At 37.6% G+C, this 16804-nt stretch overlaps 1 protein-coding gene across 2 annotated transcripts in view; it reads left to right on the top strand.

Annotated features, from left to right (window-relative positions):
• PDE4B (phosphodiesterase 4B) overlaps positions 1-16804 on the top strand; it is a 592331-nt gene that overhangs the window by 112640 nt on the left and 462887 nt on the right. The window lies entirely within an intron of this gene.

The raw sequence follows: 16804 nt of genomic DNA, 5'->3' as shown, positions 1-16804 counted from the left end.
TGTGCAATATTATCACAGTAAATCTTTAAAATATGTGGTTTTTATGGTGTGCTGTATACCCTTGCCACATGCTGAGCTGTACAGTGCTGATGAGTAGTCCAGTATGTGCTCATTGAATGATGCAGGAAAGCTTTTAGTTGGTGGTTATCAAATACACTAAGAATTAGATCACTGAGACTTCAGCTCTCACAGTTATTAGCCTGATGAAATGGTTCATCAGTCTGTATGTGATAGAGAAGCATGTGAACGCGTCGTAGGGGGAATGGGTTAAAAATTTGAAAAGCACTGACTAACATCTGCTCCTCAGCTGAATTAACATTAGAATAGTCATAACCAATCATTGAGCACTAAAACGGGCATATTGCTCCTGCATTGCTTACTCAGTCACATAACTTATGTGTTTAGTCTTGGTTTGCTTCTGCATGATGGCAGATTTGGAGTTCAGAAGATTTCTACGGATTTATTTTTCAGCAAGTTGGCACTGGTGCAGTATTACCAGTTGTTACAATATTGAAATGCTGCTTCCATACCAGTTGGTAAATACATGCTTTCTTGAGTTCTCTGATTGCCCTTATTACTATTCCAGACTCTTCCCCAGAAGCAAATTCCTCACAAACCAACAACTAAAGAGGTAATGACTGGCACAGCAGGAGTACAGTTTTGTTGGGCGTTGGTGTTTTATCTGTTAGAATAACACTCCAGATGAAATGTACCTTGCAATGTTGGAGTACCTTGCAATGTTGGAGTTCATTTTACTCAAAGACCCTTTGGGAGTTGCAGAATTGTTCCTTCCTTAGAAGTATCGAATCCAGACTCTGACATGTGGGGCACACTTGTCTACCTCTGTAAATTGAATATATTCATCTGTATAAAGAGAGTAATTATACTCACCTCATAGGCTATTGTAAGGATTAAATATGGTAATCTTTCCAAAATACCTAGTTTAGTAAAAAGCACATGTTAGGCAATCAACAAACATTAGTCTCTCTTCTCTTGATCATTATCCATTAAAGCCTTTTGAAAATTAGAAACCGTGTTTCAAGTATCACTAGCCTCATGCTGAGTGAAATGGAAGATTTAGCCATTATCCAGTTTGTCACGCAGTCAGCCAACACCACATATTAATAATTCATTCATAATATGTCTGTTTTTTTTTTCAGTTACCTGGATAGTTTTTAAAGTGTGAGAGTATTCAGTCATTGACTCCAAATTTATTTTTAGGTCTAAGCAACTAAAAGCATTTCAATACATCCTTTAAAAATACTTCCTTTGCAATATTGATGAATACCGGTGGAATTGCTGACAGAGGAATCTAATTGAAAGATCATTTGATTAGAAGTGAGGAAGTAGGGTTCCAGATACCATCATTGCCATCAACTTGTTGAAAGGTCCTAGAGGTAAGGGGTGCAGCCTACAACCATGTGTGAGAAAGAATTATACTCACTACTTAGAACACGCAGAATGTGGAATCCATCTCCAGGTCTAGACGAGAGGTCAATAAGCTTTCTCTGCCAGTTAGTAAATATTTTTGGCTTTGTGGGCTTTATAGTCTCTGTTGCCACTATTCAGCACTGCCACTGTAGTGTGAACATGGCCGTAGACAATACATAAATGAATGTGTAGCTCAGCTCCAGTGAAACTTTACTTACATAAACAGGCAGCAAGCTAGATTTTGCCTGCCAGTCAGTTTGATGACTCCTATTCTAGACAAGTAAAAATCTCTAGGATATGACTCCTGCTCTGATAATTGCTTTGACAGTTGTAACTGGGTGAAACTGACCTTGAGTTCCTGGTTGGTGTTCTAAATATGTCAAAAGTCTGGGAATATGTGCTACAGATCAAGTATCTATAGCCAGTGAAGGAATTTGAGTGAGAACAAATGAAAGTTACTGCCCAAGGTATATAAAGTTAAATAGAAAAACATTGATATAAATTTAGCCCTTGTTTGGGGAGAGTATATTGGTGAAGGGAGGTGGCCATCACTGCAGGCAAAAGGCCTGGAATAGAAGGACAATGATTCGATTTACTATGGAGAAAGAAAGTGAGGACCTGAGTCCAGTTGGGTGGACTTCCATCTTGCTACCTTTTGGATGAGTTTCTTTATCCTACAAAAACTCAAATGAATAAACAGTGGAGATGATACAGCTTTTCAGAGTTGTATGAGAAAGAAAATGTAATGTATGTAGCACTTAGTGGTTATTTTGATGTTATTGTTATTATTGTTATGTTATTGTTATACATAGACTAAATAGCCAGAATTATGCATTTTCTATTATTGGGAGTTCTGGAGGAACTTCACCACCTGAGTTATTGGAACCATCTTGGAAATATGATGAAAGAAGAAGTCAGATATGAAAACAAGATGTTATCCTCATTACTGATAAAGTTAATATTGGAATATGTACTCTGTGTCTGTGGGCAAGTAGGCTGCTAACACTGTACACCGTAATCATACAGACTTACCACCCAGTAATAGGAGGTGCTGGGCCTGTGCAGGCAGCCCTCGTCCTCAGAGGGAGAATCTACCTCTATGAAATTTGAAAATGGAGGAGTTGTAGAATCCTGCCCCGGTGAGACAGTAGGAAGGAAGGACTGAGTTGTGCATGTCTACCTTCTCCTTCTGGAAAGACCAGTGCAGATTAAATTACTCCTTCTTTCCAGGGAAGACTGAGTAAAAAGGCAGAAGGAGGTTAGGAATGTTAAGCTGGTGGCATTCCTGACACTTGGAAGACACATCAAAAAGTGGGAAAAATACATTCTTCCTGACATTCCCCAACTTTTTCCCTCCTCTTTTCACCTTTAGTCTGGGGTCACACTTGGGATGTGGCCATTGCCAAGCCTCTGGTGGTCTTCACTTTTTGAATAATTAAAGGAGTTTATTGATCTACCAAATTTATCAAAGCAATGTCACCACAACCAAGTTAGGAAAATAAGCCAATACTCAGCCTTGAATGTCTACAATTAATCTATAATTTTAACTTTCCTCCATGAGGATCTTTTAACTCTAACTCCTTCTAGCCCTTCCCTGTTTACAGTTTTTAATTATCTATATATTTTAACCCCCAAATACACTAGCCCTGGGATCACTTACTTGCCTTTTTGCTTGAAGTAAGTCCTTTAGAACTTACTCTTATTTTTTGGTTTGTTTCTCTGAAAATGTCCTTATTTTGCTCTCATTCTTGAAAGTGTTTTCTTTGTCATTATATAGCAGTTTCTTTATTTCAACACTTTTCCCCTTGCCTTTTGGCTTCCATTACTGTTGTTGCGAAAATGGCTGTAAGTCTAATTGTTTTTCTGTGTAAATAATCTGCATTTTTTGGGGGGGTGGGCTCTTGATTTCTGAATTCCATCTTTGATGTAACTAGGGGTGGATTTCCTTTTATTTATCCTATATGAGATTTACTGGACTTCTCAAATATGTCAGTTGGTGTCTTTCTCATCAGATCTGGAATATTCTTTGTCATTATCTCTTCAGATATTTTCTCTGCCAGCTTTTTGCTCCTCTGCTATTGGACTTATGATTAAATGTATTTTGAATCTACTTTTTTATCTTCCATTTCTCTTAATGTCTTTCATATATATATATAATTAAAAATTTTGTCTTCCTGGGCTGTATTCTGGTAATTGCTTTTGGTCTGCCTTCTGGTTTGCTAATTCTCTTTTCAACTATGTTTAATTTGCTGTAAAACCTATTATATTGAGTATTTCAATTTTGATTATTGTATTTTCTGTTTTTAAAGTTTATATTATTTAGTTTTTAAATATGTGAGGTAATTTTATATAGTTTTCGTTTCCCTACAGGTGTTAGTTATCTATTGCTGTGTAACAAATAATCCCCAAATTTAATGGCTTAAAGTAACAAACATTGTTATCTTATATTTTCTGTGGGTCAGGAATCTAGTTGTGGCCTAGCTGGGTGCCTCTGACTGGATCCCTCACAAGGCCAAAGTCAAGTTATTAGCCAGTGTTACAATCATTTCAATGGTTGACTGGGTGGGAGGGATCTGCTTCCAAGCTCATTCATACGGTTTTTGACAGGTTCACCTCCTTGCTGACTGATGACTGGAAACATCAGTTTTTTGCTATATGGGCCTCTCCATTGTGCTACTCATGACATGACAGTTTGCTTTTTATGGAGCAAGGGTTTTTGATAGAGAAAGACGGACCAATAGAAGGTGAGCAAGAGAGAAGTCAAAATCTTTTTAGTGACATCCCATCACTTTTACAAATTCCGTTCATTAGATCTAGCCTACACTCAAGGGGAGGAACTGTGCAAGGGCCTGAATATGAGGAGGTGGGCATCACTGGGGACCAATTTAGAGGTTGCCTACCACATTGCAGATGTTTTCAAGCTTTTAAAAATTTCTTTAAATATAGCAAGAGTAAGGAGAAATAGACAAATCCACTATTATACTTATCGACTTCAACACTGCAGAAAATTGATAGACCAAACAGGGAGAAATCATTACAAATATATTTGATGTGAACAGCACTATCAATCAACTTGATTTAATTGAAATTTTTTAGAATACTTCCTCCCACAACAACAGAGTATACATTCTTCTCAAGCTTGCATTGAATGCTCACCAAGATACATCTATCACACACACCTTAACAAATTTAAAAGAGTAAAGATCATATAAAGTATGTTCTCAGACCACAGTGGAATTAACTAAGAAATCAATAACAGAAAGATAACTGGAAAGTCCCAACTATTCAGAGATTAAAAACCCAACTGTAAATAACAGACCAAATGGGCCAAAGAGAAATCTCAAGAGAAAATTAAAAATATTTTGAACTAAGTGAAAATAAAATTAAAATTTACTATTATTTATGGGATGCAGCAAAAGGAGTGCTTAGAGGGAAATTTATATCTATACCTATATATATGTCTATATATCGATTTATGTCTATCTCTATATAGAGACATATTTGACAAGAACAAAAGACGAAATCAGTACTTCTTCTATCTTAGAAAACCATAAAGAAAAGGAGTAATTTAAGACTCAAGCAAGCAGAAGAAAATCAATAATTAAATTAGAGCAGAAATCAGTGCAATTGAAAACAGGAAAACAGTAGAGAAAGTCAGTGGAACCAAAAGATGGTTCTTTGAAAAGATCAATACACTGATAAACCTCTGGCCAGGCTCACCAAGAAAAAGAAGAAAAGACATAAATTACCACTTTAAGAAATGAGAGAACATCACTATTGATTCCCTGGAGATGAAAAGAATAATAAAGGAATACTGTGAACAACTCTATACCCACATATTTGAAAATTTAGATGAAATGGACTAATTCCTTGAAATACTCAAAAGTACCAAAACTCACAGACGGGAAATAGATAACATGAAAGGTCTGTATCTATTAAAGACATTGAATAGAAAATTATTAACCTACCAAGAAAAAGAAAGCTCTAGGCCTAGATGGTTTTCTTACAAATTTTACCAAACACTTAAAACAGAAATGATACCAATTCTCCACAATCTGTTCCAGAAAATTGAAGTAGATGGAACACTTCCCAACTCATTCTATGAGGCCAGTGTTGCCCTAACACCCAAACCAGACAAAGATATTATAAGAAAGGAAAACTGCAGTATCTCTCATGAACATAATAGATACAAAAGTCCTCAAAAAATTTAGCAAATAAACTTCAACAATGTATAAAAAAAATTATACCCTATGGCCAAGTGGGGTTTATTCCAGGTATGCAAGCCTGGTTCAACGTTTTAAGGTCAATCAATGTAATCTACCACACCAATAGATGAAGAACAATCATGTAATCTTATCAGTTGATGCAGAGAAAGAATTTGGCAATATACGACACCCATTCATGGTAAAAATTCTCAGCAAACTAAAAATAAAGGAGAATTGCCTCAACTTGAAGACCTCTACAAAAAACCTATAGCTAACATACTTAATGGTCAGAAGCTAGATGCTTTCATTTAAGATTGGGACCAAAGTAAGGGTGTTCTGCCTGACCAATCCTATTCAGTATTACACTGGAAGTCCTAGCTAGTGCAATAAGCAAAGGAAAGGAAATAAAAGGCATACAATTTGGAAAGGAAGAAATAAAACAGTCTCTGTTTGCAGATGACATGAATGTCTATGCAGAAAATCCCAAAGAATTGTCAAATAAAACTTCTGAAACGAATAAATGAGTAGAGCAAGGTTGCAGATTACAAGGTTAATATATAAAATTCATTACTTCCCTATACATTGGAAATGAACAATTAGAATTTGAAATAAATAAATATTATAATAATATTATTTATAACTGCATGAAAACAAAAAGAGGAGTATTTAGATATAAATTAAAAATATGGATCGAGAACCTGCCGGCCGAGGGCAGCGGCGGCGGCGGAAGCCTGTCCGCCTCCTCCCGGGCCGGTGTGCGCCAGAGGATCTGCAAAGTGCTGAACAGTCTGAGCTGTGTGGATGAAAGGCTCTTGGTGCTCCAGCCAGGCATCAGGGCTGTGCCTCTGAGGTGGGAGAGCCAACTTCAGGACACTGGTCCACAAGAGACCTACCAGCTCCACGTAATACCAAACGGCAAAAATCCCTCAGAGATCTCCATCTCAACATCAACACCCAGCTTCACTCAACGACCAGGAAGCTACAGTGCTGGACACCCTATGCCAAACAACTAGCAAGACAGGAACACAGCCCCATCCATTAGCAGGGAGGCTGCCTAAAATCATAAGGCCACAGAAACCCCAAAACACACCACCAGACGTGGACGTGCCCACCAGAAAGACAAGATTCAACCTCATCCACCAGAGCTCAGGCACTAGTTCCCTCCACCAGGAAGCCTACACAACCCACTGAACCAACCTTACCCACTGGGGACAGATACCAAAAACAACGGGAACTACGAACCTGCAGCCTGTGAAAAGGAGACCCCAAACACAGTAAGATAAGCAAAATGAGACGACAGAAAAACACACAGCAGATGAAGGAGCAGGGTCAAAACACACCAGACCTAACAAATGAAGAGGAAATAGGTAGTCTACCTGAAAAAGAATTCAGAATAATGATAGTAAGGATGATCCAAAATCTTGGAAATAGAATAGACAAAATGCAAGAAACATTTAACAAGGACATAGAAGAACTAAAGAGGAACCAAGCAACGATGAAAAACACAATAAATGAAATTAAAAATACTCTAGATGGGATCAATAGCAGAATAACTGAGGCAGAAGAAAGGATAAGTGACCTGGAAGATAAAATGGTGGAAATAACTACTGCAGAGCAGGATAAAGAAAAAAGAATGAAAAGAACTGAGGACAGTCTCAGAGACCTCTGGGACAACATTAAACGCACCAACATTCGAATTATAGGGGTCCCAGAAGAAGAAGAGAAAAAGAAAGGGACTGAGAAAATATTTGAAGAGATTATAGTAGAAAACTTCCCTAATATGGGAAAGGAAATAGTTAATCAAGTCCAGGAAGCACAGAGAGTCCCATACAGGATAAACCCAAGGAGAAACACGCCAAGACACATATTAATCAAACTGTCAAAAATTAAATATAAAGAAAACATATTAAAAGCAGCAAGGGAAAAACAACAAATAACACACAAGGGAATCCCCATAAGGTTAACATCTGATCTTTCAGCAGAAACTCTGCAAGCCAGAAGGGAGTGGCAGGATATACTTAAAGTGATGAAGGAGAAAAACCTACAACCAAGGTTACTCTACCCAGCAAGGATCTCATTCAGATGTGATGGAGAAATTAAAACCTTTACAGACAAGCAAAAGCTGAGAGAGTTCAGCACCACCAAACGAGCTTTACAACAAATGCTAAAGGAACTTCTCTAGGCAAGAAACACAAGAGAAGGAAAACACCTACAATAACAAACCCAAAACATTTAAGAAAATGGGAATAGGAACATACATATCGATAATTACCTTGAATGTAAATGGATTAAATGCTCCCACCAAAAGACACAGACTGGCTGAATGGATACAAAAACAAGACCCATATATATGCTGTCTACAAGAGACCCACTTCAGACCTAGAGACACATACAGACTGAAAGTGAGGGGATGGAAAAAGATATTCCATGCAAATGGAAATCAAAAGAAAGCTGGAGTAGCAATTCTCATATCAGACAAAATAGACTTTAAAATAAAGAATATTATAAGAGACAAAGAAGGACACTATATAATGATCAAGGGATCGATCCAAGAGGAAGGTATAACAATTGTAAATATTTATGCACCCAACATAAGAGCATCTCAATACATAAGGCAAATACTAACAGCCATAAAAGGGGAAATCGACAGCAACACAATCATAGTAGGGGACTTTAACACCCCACTTTCACCAATGGACAGATCATCCAAAATGAAAATAAATAAGGAAACACAAGCTTTAAATGATACATTAAACAAGATGGACTTAATTGATATTTATAGGACATTCCACCCAAAAACAACAGAATACACATTTTTCTCAAGTGCGCATGGAACCTTCTCCAGGATAGATCATATCTTGGGTCACAAATCAAGCCTTGGTAATTTTAAGAAAATTGAAATCGTATCAAGTATCTTTTCCGACCACAACGCTATGAGACTAGATATCAATTACAGGAAAAGATGTGTAAAAAATACAAACACATGGAGGCTACACAATACAGTACTTAATAACGAAGTGATCACTGAAGAAATCAAAGGGGAAATCAAAAAATACCTAGAAACAAATGACAATGGAGATACGACGACCCAAAACCTATGGGACGCAGCAAAAGCAGTGCTAAGAGGGAAGTTTATAGCAATACAAGCCTACCTCAAGAAACAGGAAACATCTCGAATAAACAACCTAACCTTGCACCTAAAGCAATTAGAGAAAGAAGAACAAAAAAACCCCAAAGCTAGCAGAAGGAAAGAAATCATAAAGATCAGGTCAGAAATAAATGAAAAAGAAATGAAGGAAACAATAGCAAAAATCAATAAAACTAAAAGCTGGTTCTTTGAGAAGATAAACAAAATTGATAAACCATTAGCCAGACTCATCAAGAGAAAAAGGGAGAAGACTCAAATCAATAGAATTAGAAATGAAAAAGGAGAAGTAACCACTGACACTGCAGAAATACAAAAGATCATGAGAGATTACTACAAGCAACTCTACGCCAATAAAATGGACAACCTGGAAGAAATGGACAGATTCTTAGAAACGCACAAACTGCCGAGACTGAACCAGGAAGAAATAGAAAATATGAACAGACCAATCACAAGCACTGAAATTGAAACTGTGATTAAAAACCTTCCAACAAACAAAAGCCCAGGACCAGATGGCTTCACAGGTGAATTCTATCAAACATTTAGAGAAGAGCTAACACCTATCCTTCTCAAACTCTTCCAAAATATTGCAGAGGGAGGAACACTCCCAAACTCATTCTATGAGGCCACCATCACCCTGATACCAAAACCAGACAAAGATGTCACAAAGAAAGAAAACTACAGGCCAATATCACTGATGAACATATATGCAAAAATCCTCAACAAAATACTTGCAAACAGAATCCAACAGCACATTAAAAGGATCATACACCATGATCAAGTGGGGTTTATCCCAGGAATGCAAGGATTCTTCAATATACGCAAATCAATCAATGTGATACACCATATTAACAAATTGAAGGAGAAAAACCATATGATCATCTCAATAGATGCAGAGAAAGCTTTCGACAAAATTCAACACCCATTTATGATAAAAGCCCTGCAGAAAGTAGGCATAGGGGGAACTTTCCTCAACATAATAAAGGCCATATATGACAAACCCACAGCCAACATTGTCCTCAATGGTGAAAAACTGAAACCATTTCCACTAAGATCAGGAACAAGACAAGGTTGCCCACTCTCACCACTATTATTCAACATAGTTTTGGAAGTGTTAGCCACAGCAATCAGAGAAGACAAATAAAAGGAATCCAAATCGGAAAAGAAGAAGTAAAGCTGTCACTGTTTGCAGATGACATGATACTATACATAGAGAATCCTAAAGATGCTACCAGAAAACTCCTAGAGCTAATCAATGAATTTGGTAAAGTAGCAGGATACAAAATTAATGCACAGAAATCTCTTGCATTTCTATACATTAATGACGAAAAATCTGAAAGTGAAATTAAGAAAACACTCCCGTTTACCATTGCAACAAAAAGAATAAAATATCTAGGAATAAACCTACCTAAGGAGACAAAAGACCTGTATGCAGAAAATTATAAGGCACTGATGAAAGAAATTAAAGATGATACAAATAGATGGAGAGATATACCATGTTCCTGGATTGGAAGAATCAACATTGTGAAAATGACTCTACTACCCAAAGCAATCTACAGATTCAATGCAATCCCTATCAAACTACCACTGGCATTTTTCACAGAACTAGAACAAAAAATTTCACAATTTGTATGGAAACACAAAAGACCCCGAATAGCCAAAGCAATCTTGAGAACGAAAAATGGAGCTGGGGGAATCAGGCTCCCTGACTTCAGACTATATTACAAAGCTACTCAAGACAGTTTGGTACTGGCACAAAAACAGAAATATAGATCAATGGAACAGGATAGAAAGCCCAGAGATAAACCCACGCACATATGGTCACCTTATCTTTGATAAAGGAGGCAAGCATATACAGTGGAGAAAAGACAGCCTCTTCAATAAGTGGTGCTGGGAAAATTGGACAGATACATGTAAAAGTATGAAATTAGAACACTCCCTGACACCATGCACAAAAATAAACTCAAAATGGATTAAAGACCTAAGTGTAAGACCAGACACTATCAAACTCTTAGAGGAAAACATAGGCAGAACATTCTATGACATACATCACAGCAAGATTCTTTTTGACCCAGCTCCCAGAGAAATGGAAATAAGAACACAAATAAACAAATGGGACCTAATGAAACTTAAAAGCTTTTGCACAGCAAAGGAAACCATAAACAAGACCAAAAGACAACCCTCAGAATGGGAGAAAATATTTGCAAATGAAGCAACTGACAAAGGATTAATCTCCACGATTTACAAGCAGCTCATGCAGCTCAATAACAAAAAAACGAACAACCCAATCCAAAAATGGTCAGAAGACCTAAATAGACATTTCTCCAAAGAAGATATACAGATGGCCTACAGACACATGAAAGAATGCTCAACATCATTAATCATTAGAGAAATGCAAATCAAAACTACAATGAGATATCATCTCACACCGGTCAGAATGGCCATCATCAAAAAATCTAGAAACAATAAATGCTGGAGAGGGTGTGGAGGAAAGGGAACTCTCTTGCACTGTTGGTGGGAATGTAAATTGATACAGCCACTATGGAGAACAGTATGGAGGTTCCTTAAAAAACTACAAATAGAACTACCATACGATCCAGCAATCCCACTACTGGGCATATACCCTGAGAAAACCATAGTTCAAAAAGAGTCATGTACCAAAATGTTCATTGCAGCTCTATTTACAATAGCCAGGACATGGAAGCAACCTAAATGTCCATCGACAGATGAATGGATAAAGAAGATGTGGCACATATATACAATGGAATATTACTCAGCCATAAAAAGAAATGAAATGGAGGTATTTGTAATGAGGTGGATGGAGTTAGAGTCTGTCATACAGAGTGAAGTAAGTCAGAAAGAGAAAAACAAATACAGTATGCTAACACATATATACGGAATCTAAGGAAAAAAAAAAAAAAAAGGCCATGAAGAACCTAGTGGCAAGACGGGAATAAAGACACAGACCTACTAAAGAATGGACTTGAGGATATGGGGAGGGGGTGGGGTGAGATGTGACAGGGTGAGAGAGTGTCATGGACATATATATACTACCGAATGTAAAATAGATAGCTAGTGGGAAGCAGCCGCATAGCACAGGGAGATCAGCTCGGTGCTTTGTGACCACCTAGAGGGGTGGGATGGGGAGGGTGGGAGGGAGGGAGATGCAAGAGGGAAGAGATATGGGAACATATTGTATATGTATAACTGATTAACTTTGTTATAAAGCAGAAGCTAACACACCATTGTAAGGCAATTATACTTCAATAAAGATGTTTAAAAAAAAAATACCTTTCTTGTTACCTTAAAAAAAAAAATGTACAGGATATGTATGCAGAAAACTATGAAATTCTGATTAAAAAACCAAAGGAATTCTAAATAAATATATATATGATAGTCATGGATTAAAAGATTCAAAATTGTTAGGGTGTAATTCTTCCTAACTTGATCTATAGATTCAATGCAATTCCAGTCAAAATACCAGCAAGCTATTTTGTAGATATTGAAAAACTGATCCTAAAGTTTGTGTAAAAGACAAAAGATCTGGAATAGCCAACACAATAAATACTGAAGAAGAAAAAAGATGGAAGAGTCACACTACCTGATTTTGACTTAATATAAAGCTACAATAATCAAGATAGCTTTATATTGGCAAAACAATAGTGGCATAGATGGATGGAACAGAATAGAGAGTTCAGAAGTAGACCGATAAAATACAGTCAACGGATCTTTGATGAAGGAGTAAAGGCATTTCAGTTGGGAAGACATAATCTTTCAGCAAATTGTGTTGGAAAAAATAGCCATTCATATCAAAAAATTAATAATAATCTAGACAGAAGCCTTACATATTTCACCAAAATCAACTCAAAATGATCATAGACCTGAATGTAAAATGCAAAACTACAGAACTCCTAGAAGATAACATAGAGAAAACCTAGGTGACCTTGGATTTGGCCATGAGTTTTTGATAAAATACCAAAAAAAAAAACCCCATGGTCTATGAAAGAAAAAATAATGATATGTTGGACTTCATTAAAATTAAAAATTTCTGCTCTGTGAAAGGCACTGTTAAAAGAATGAAAAGACAAGCCACAGATTGGGAGAAAAGATTTGCAAAACACATATCTGATAATAAACTTGTATCCAAAATATACAAGAAACATAAAAAATTCAACAATAAGAAAACAAATAATCCAATTAGAAAATGGGCATATGATCTGAAGAGACAACAAATCAAAGAAAATATACGTATGGCAAACAAGCATTTGAAAAGATGTACAACATCGTTTGCCATTAGAGAACTGTTAATTAAAACAATGAGATGCCATTACACAGTTATTACAATGGCCAAAGTCCAAAACAAAACAAAACAAAACAAACCAATTGCTGGCGAGAATTTAGAGCAAGAACTCTCATTCATTGCTGGTGGAAGTGCAAAATGGCACAAGCACTTTGGAATACAGTTTGGCAGTTTCTTACAAAACTAAACATAGAGTTATCATATGATCTGGCAATCATGCTCCTAGATATTTACTTAACTGATTTAAAAACTTACATTGTCACAAAAACCCGCACAAACATATTTATAACAAATTTATTAAAAATCACCAAAAGCTGGAAGCAATAAAGATATGCTTTAATAGGTGAATTGATAAATTGTGGTACATCCATACAGTGCAACATTAATGATGAAAATAAATAAGCTGTCAAACCACAAAAAGACATGGTTGAGCCTTAAATGCATGTTGCTACGTGAAAGAATCAAGTATGAAAAGGCAACATACTGTATGATTCCACTTATATGGCATTCTAGAAAAAAGCAAAACTATAGAGATGGTACAAGATCAGTGGTTGCCAGGGGCTCAGGAGAGAGTGTTGAAAAAAATGAAATAATCTTTAAAACCCTCAGATTTAGTGAGAAATGTAGATGTAGACAAATTAATATAATACAATATATTTAGTTCTAGAATAAGAATACAGGTGAGGAGCAATGAATTCTTCCTTGGAGGGGAGAAGCAACAGTGAAAGCTATTATTTGTCCTTGACTCTGAAGCTGAGCAAGCATATATCTGCTGGACAGAAGTAGAAGTAACATTTCAGATGGAGGAAATAGCATGGGCAAGACCATGACTCCTTGAGACAAAGTGACATATTCAAGGAATGCAAGTATTCATAGGGCATGTAGGGTATGTGAGATGGTGTGGATGGAGATATGGCTTAAGTAAAAGGCAGGAAATCTGAGTTTGAAAAGGTGGGTAGAGGTCAGAACGTGAAGGGTCTTACAGTTTTGCCTTTATCCAAATTAATAAATTGAAGCCATTGGATTTTTTAAATAAATTGAATATAGATCTGTAAGGTAATAAGATAATGAGAGACAATGTAGAGGCTGTTTGGAAAGAGAAAGGTTGAAGGTTGAAAATCTAGAGAGGAAGATTTCAGAGCGAGGTGGATGATGGATGCTGAGGGATTTGAGCAGGCAGTAGGTGTGGGAATGAGAAAGAGGAGGAAAACTGAACAACCCTGGGGTTGAATGGATGGGAAGTGGTGCGTAGTTGAATGTGGATTAGGAGCATGGAGGAGAAGCCATGAACATGCAGCAGTTTCTTGTTCAGCTGGATGAATGGAAATGCCATGAACAAGGACAAAAAATGAGGGGTTAAGGTATAAAGGGAAAGATGGTGGGCTTAGTTTTGAATAGGGTGAGTTTAAAGTACTTTAAACATGTTACTAAGTGGATGTTGTCTGGGAGCCGTTAAAAATGTGTGTGTGTGTGTGAATATCATAGTTTGGAGGTCATAGGTGTACAGGTGGTAATGAGGTAATGGAATGAATGAGATTACCCAGACCAAGTATGCAGAGATTAGTCAATATCAATTTTTGTCTTGAACTAAGGATATAGCCCTAAGGAATAATAATAACATGAGGTCAAATAAGGGGGAAAGAAGAGCAGGGAGAAGGCAGAACATGAACAGAGAAATAGGAGGAGAATTAGAATAGAGAATTATTATAAAAGGACAGAAGTTAGGCCATAGGGAAGGTTTGGTCAGCAAAAACACAGGTTGCACAGAGTACAGGTAAGATGAGGACAGAGAAAAGGCCTTCGGATAATTCAATTTAGTGGACATTGGTGACACTAGTGGAAGTCTTAGTAGAATCATGGTATCAGAATGCATGGGATTAAGAGTGAACCAGGGAGGCAGAGGGAAGCAGAGGAATGCACAGCAACGCATAGGTCCTGTGCTAGTTCTGTTGGGCAGGTACGTATGTTCTTTTGTATATCGGATACTATATTAAAAGTGATACTTGGGGGCTTCCTTGGTGGCGCAGTGGTTGAGGTTCTGCCTGCCAATGCAGGGGACACGGGTTCGGGCCCTGGTCTGGGAAGATCCCACATGCCGCGGAGCAACTAGGCCCGTGAGCCACAACTACTGAGCCTGCACGTCTAGAGCCTGTGCTCCGCAACAAGAGAGGCCGCGATAGTGAGAGGCCCGCGCACCGCGATGAAGAGTGGCCCCCGCTTGCCGCAACTAGAGAAAGCCCTCGTGCATAAAAGCGAGGACCCAACACAGCCAAAAATAAATAAATAATTAATTAAAAACTTAAAAAAAAAAAGTGATACTAGAGGACAAAATACAACTTTAAAAAAGCAAAAATTAGAGCTGAGGAGGAAAGGATAGCAATAAAATATTACTCGTTCAAGTTTTTTGTTAGTGAAAAGAGTGAGAATGGAAGCTGATTGGGGCAGGCAAGATTATGGAAAAGTGTTATAATGTGGAGACATTTTTATCTATGCTGAACAGAAGGAACTGGTAGATAGGGAGAGATTGAAGATAAGAGAGATGGGCAATAATTAATATAGAATATAGTAGGAGTAGCACAAGGAAAGATAAACTTTAGACACGATTAGAAATATCTTCTTTTGAGACATGTAAATCCAATGCAGAAAAGAATGAATATATTGGAAATGACAAGGAGAGAAATAGGAGAACCTTATTTCCAAAGGTGGAGATCAGTGGTTGTCAAATATTAGAGTGGTTCAGAATCACTTGGACAATTTATTGAAAAAGTTGGTTCAACTTATCGCTGAACCCCAACCCTAGAGCTGGGTGTCTGAGATAGGGCTGGGGATCTGTAGTTCTAATAAGTTCCTAGGTGAAACTTGAGGAACTGACCTGGGGACCACATTTTGAGGACTCTGGCCTAGATTTTCTCAGAAGTAGGAGGTTAAGTCATCTGCTGAGAATAAGGGGGTGTGGACCCTCTACTGTCCTTTCAACCAAAGGCATACATTGTTCCAGATCACCAAGCATGTGTTTCTGTCTGGGGGCATTTCTTTTTTCTGTGCCATGCCAGCTGACCTGTGGTGGGACTGAACTCTCAGGTGTGAGATAACAGTACTGCTCTAAGAATGCTCACATCTTAATGATGCAATAGAACTATTGTCAGCTGCATTTTCAGTTGAATAGGAAGAGCTCAGAGATAAAGTAGGCAGGGAATCTTGTTTCAGCATTTTCCTAATGGTGCACTTTTTCATAAGAAACAGTTCTGGCTTCTCCTTTGTTATTCCCTCAAAGAAGATTATAAATATCAGTTTGCTTGTCTCCCACCTCTGTCTGCCTGAGGGCTGTGCTTTGCTTCTCTAAATGTTTCAGTTGTGAACATGATGATTCTATTTGGGCATCTATTAACTTAGGTGTGATGTCCTTAATGTTCGCTGTCCCAACTTTCACCTACATTGGGGAGAGTGGTGTCAGTTGCCCTGTTGCTGTCTGGAAGGCTGGGAGCAATTTCAACTGTTCTCATTATCACGGAAGGGAAATGCGGTCAGTCCGCTGAGGTGGTGGTTCAGAAACATGGGCTATGCTTTACTGCTCCCACAATCTGTAACAAGTTTACAGTCTGATGGGGTTTTCAATAAAAATATTTTATGCTTTGGGGTTGCCTCTCAACTACAGAGCCTAAAGCCCTGTTTTAAAGATCAAAATACCCACAGATGCTGTGCACAAATGCCATAGATTCAACA

The sequence above is a fragment of the Balaenoptera borealis genome (assembly GCF_965194805.1).
Source record: "Balaenoptera borealis genome assembly, chromosome: 1".
Taxonomy (NCBI): Eukaryota; Metazoa; Chordata; class Mammalia; order Artiodactyla; family Balaenopteridae; genus Balaenoptera; species Balaenoptera borealis.
This window is presented reverse-complemented; position numbering and strand designations above follow the sequence as displayed.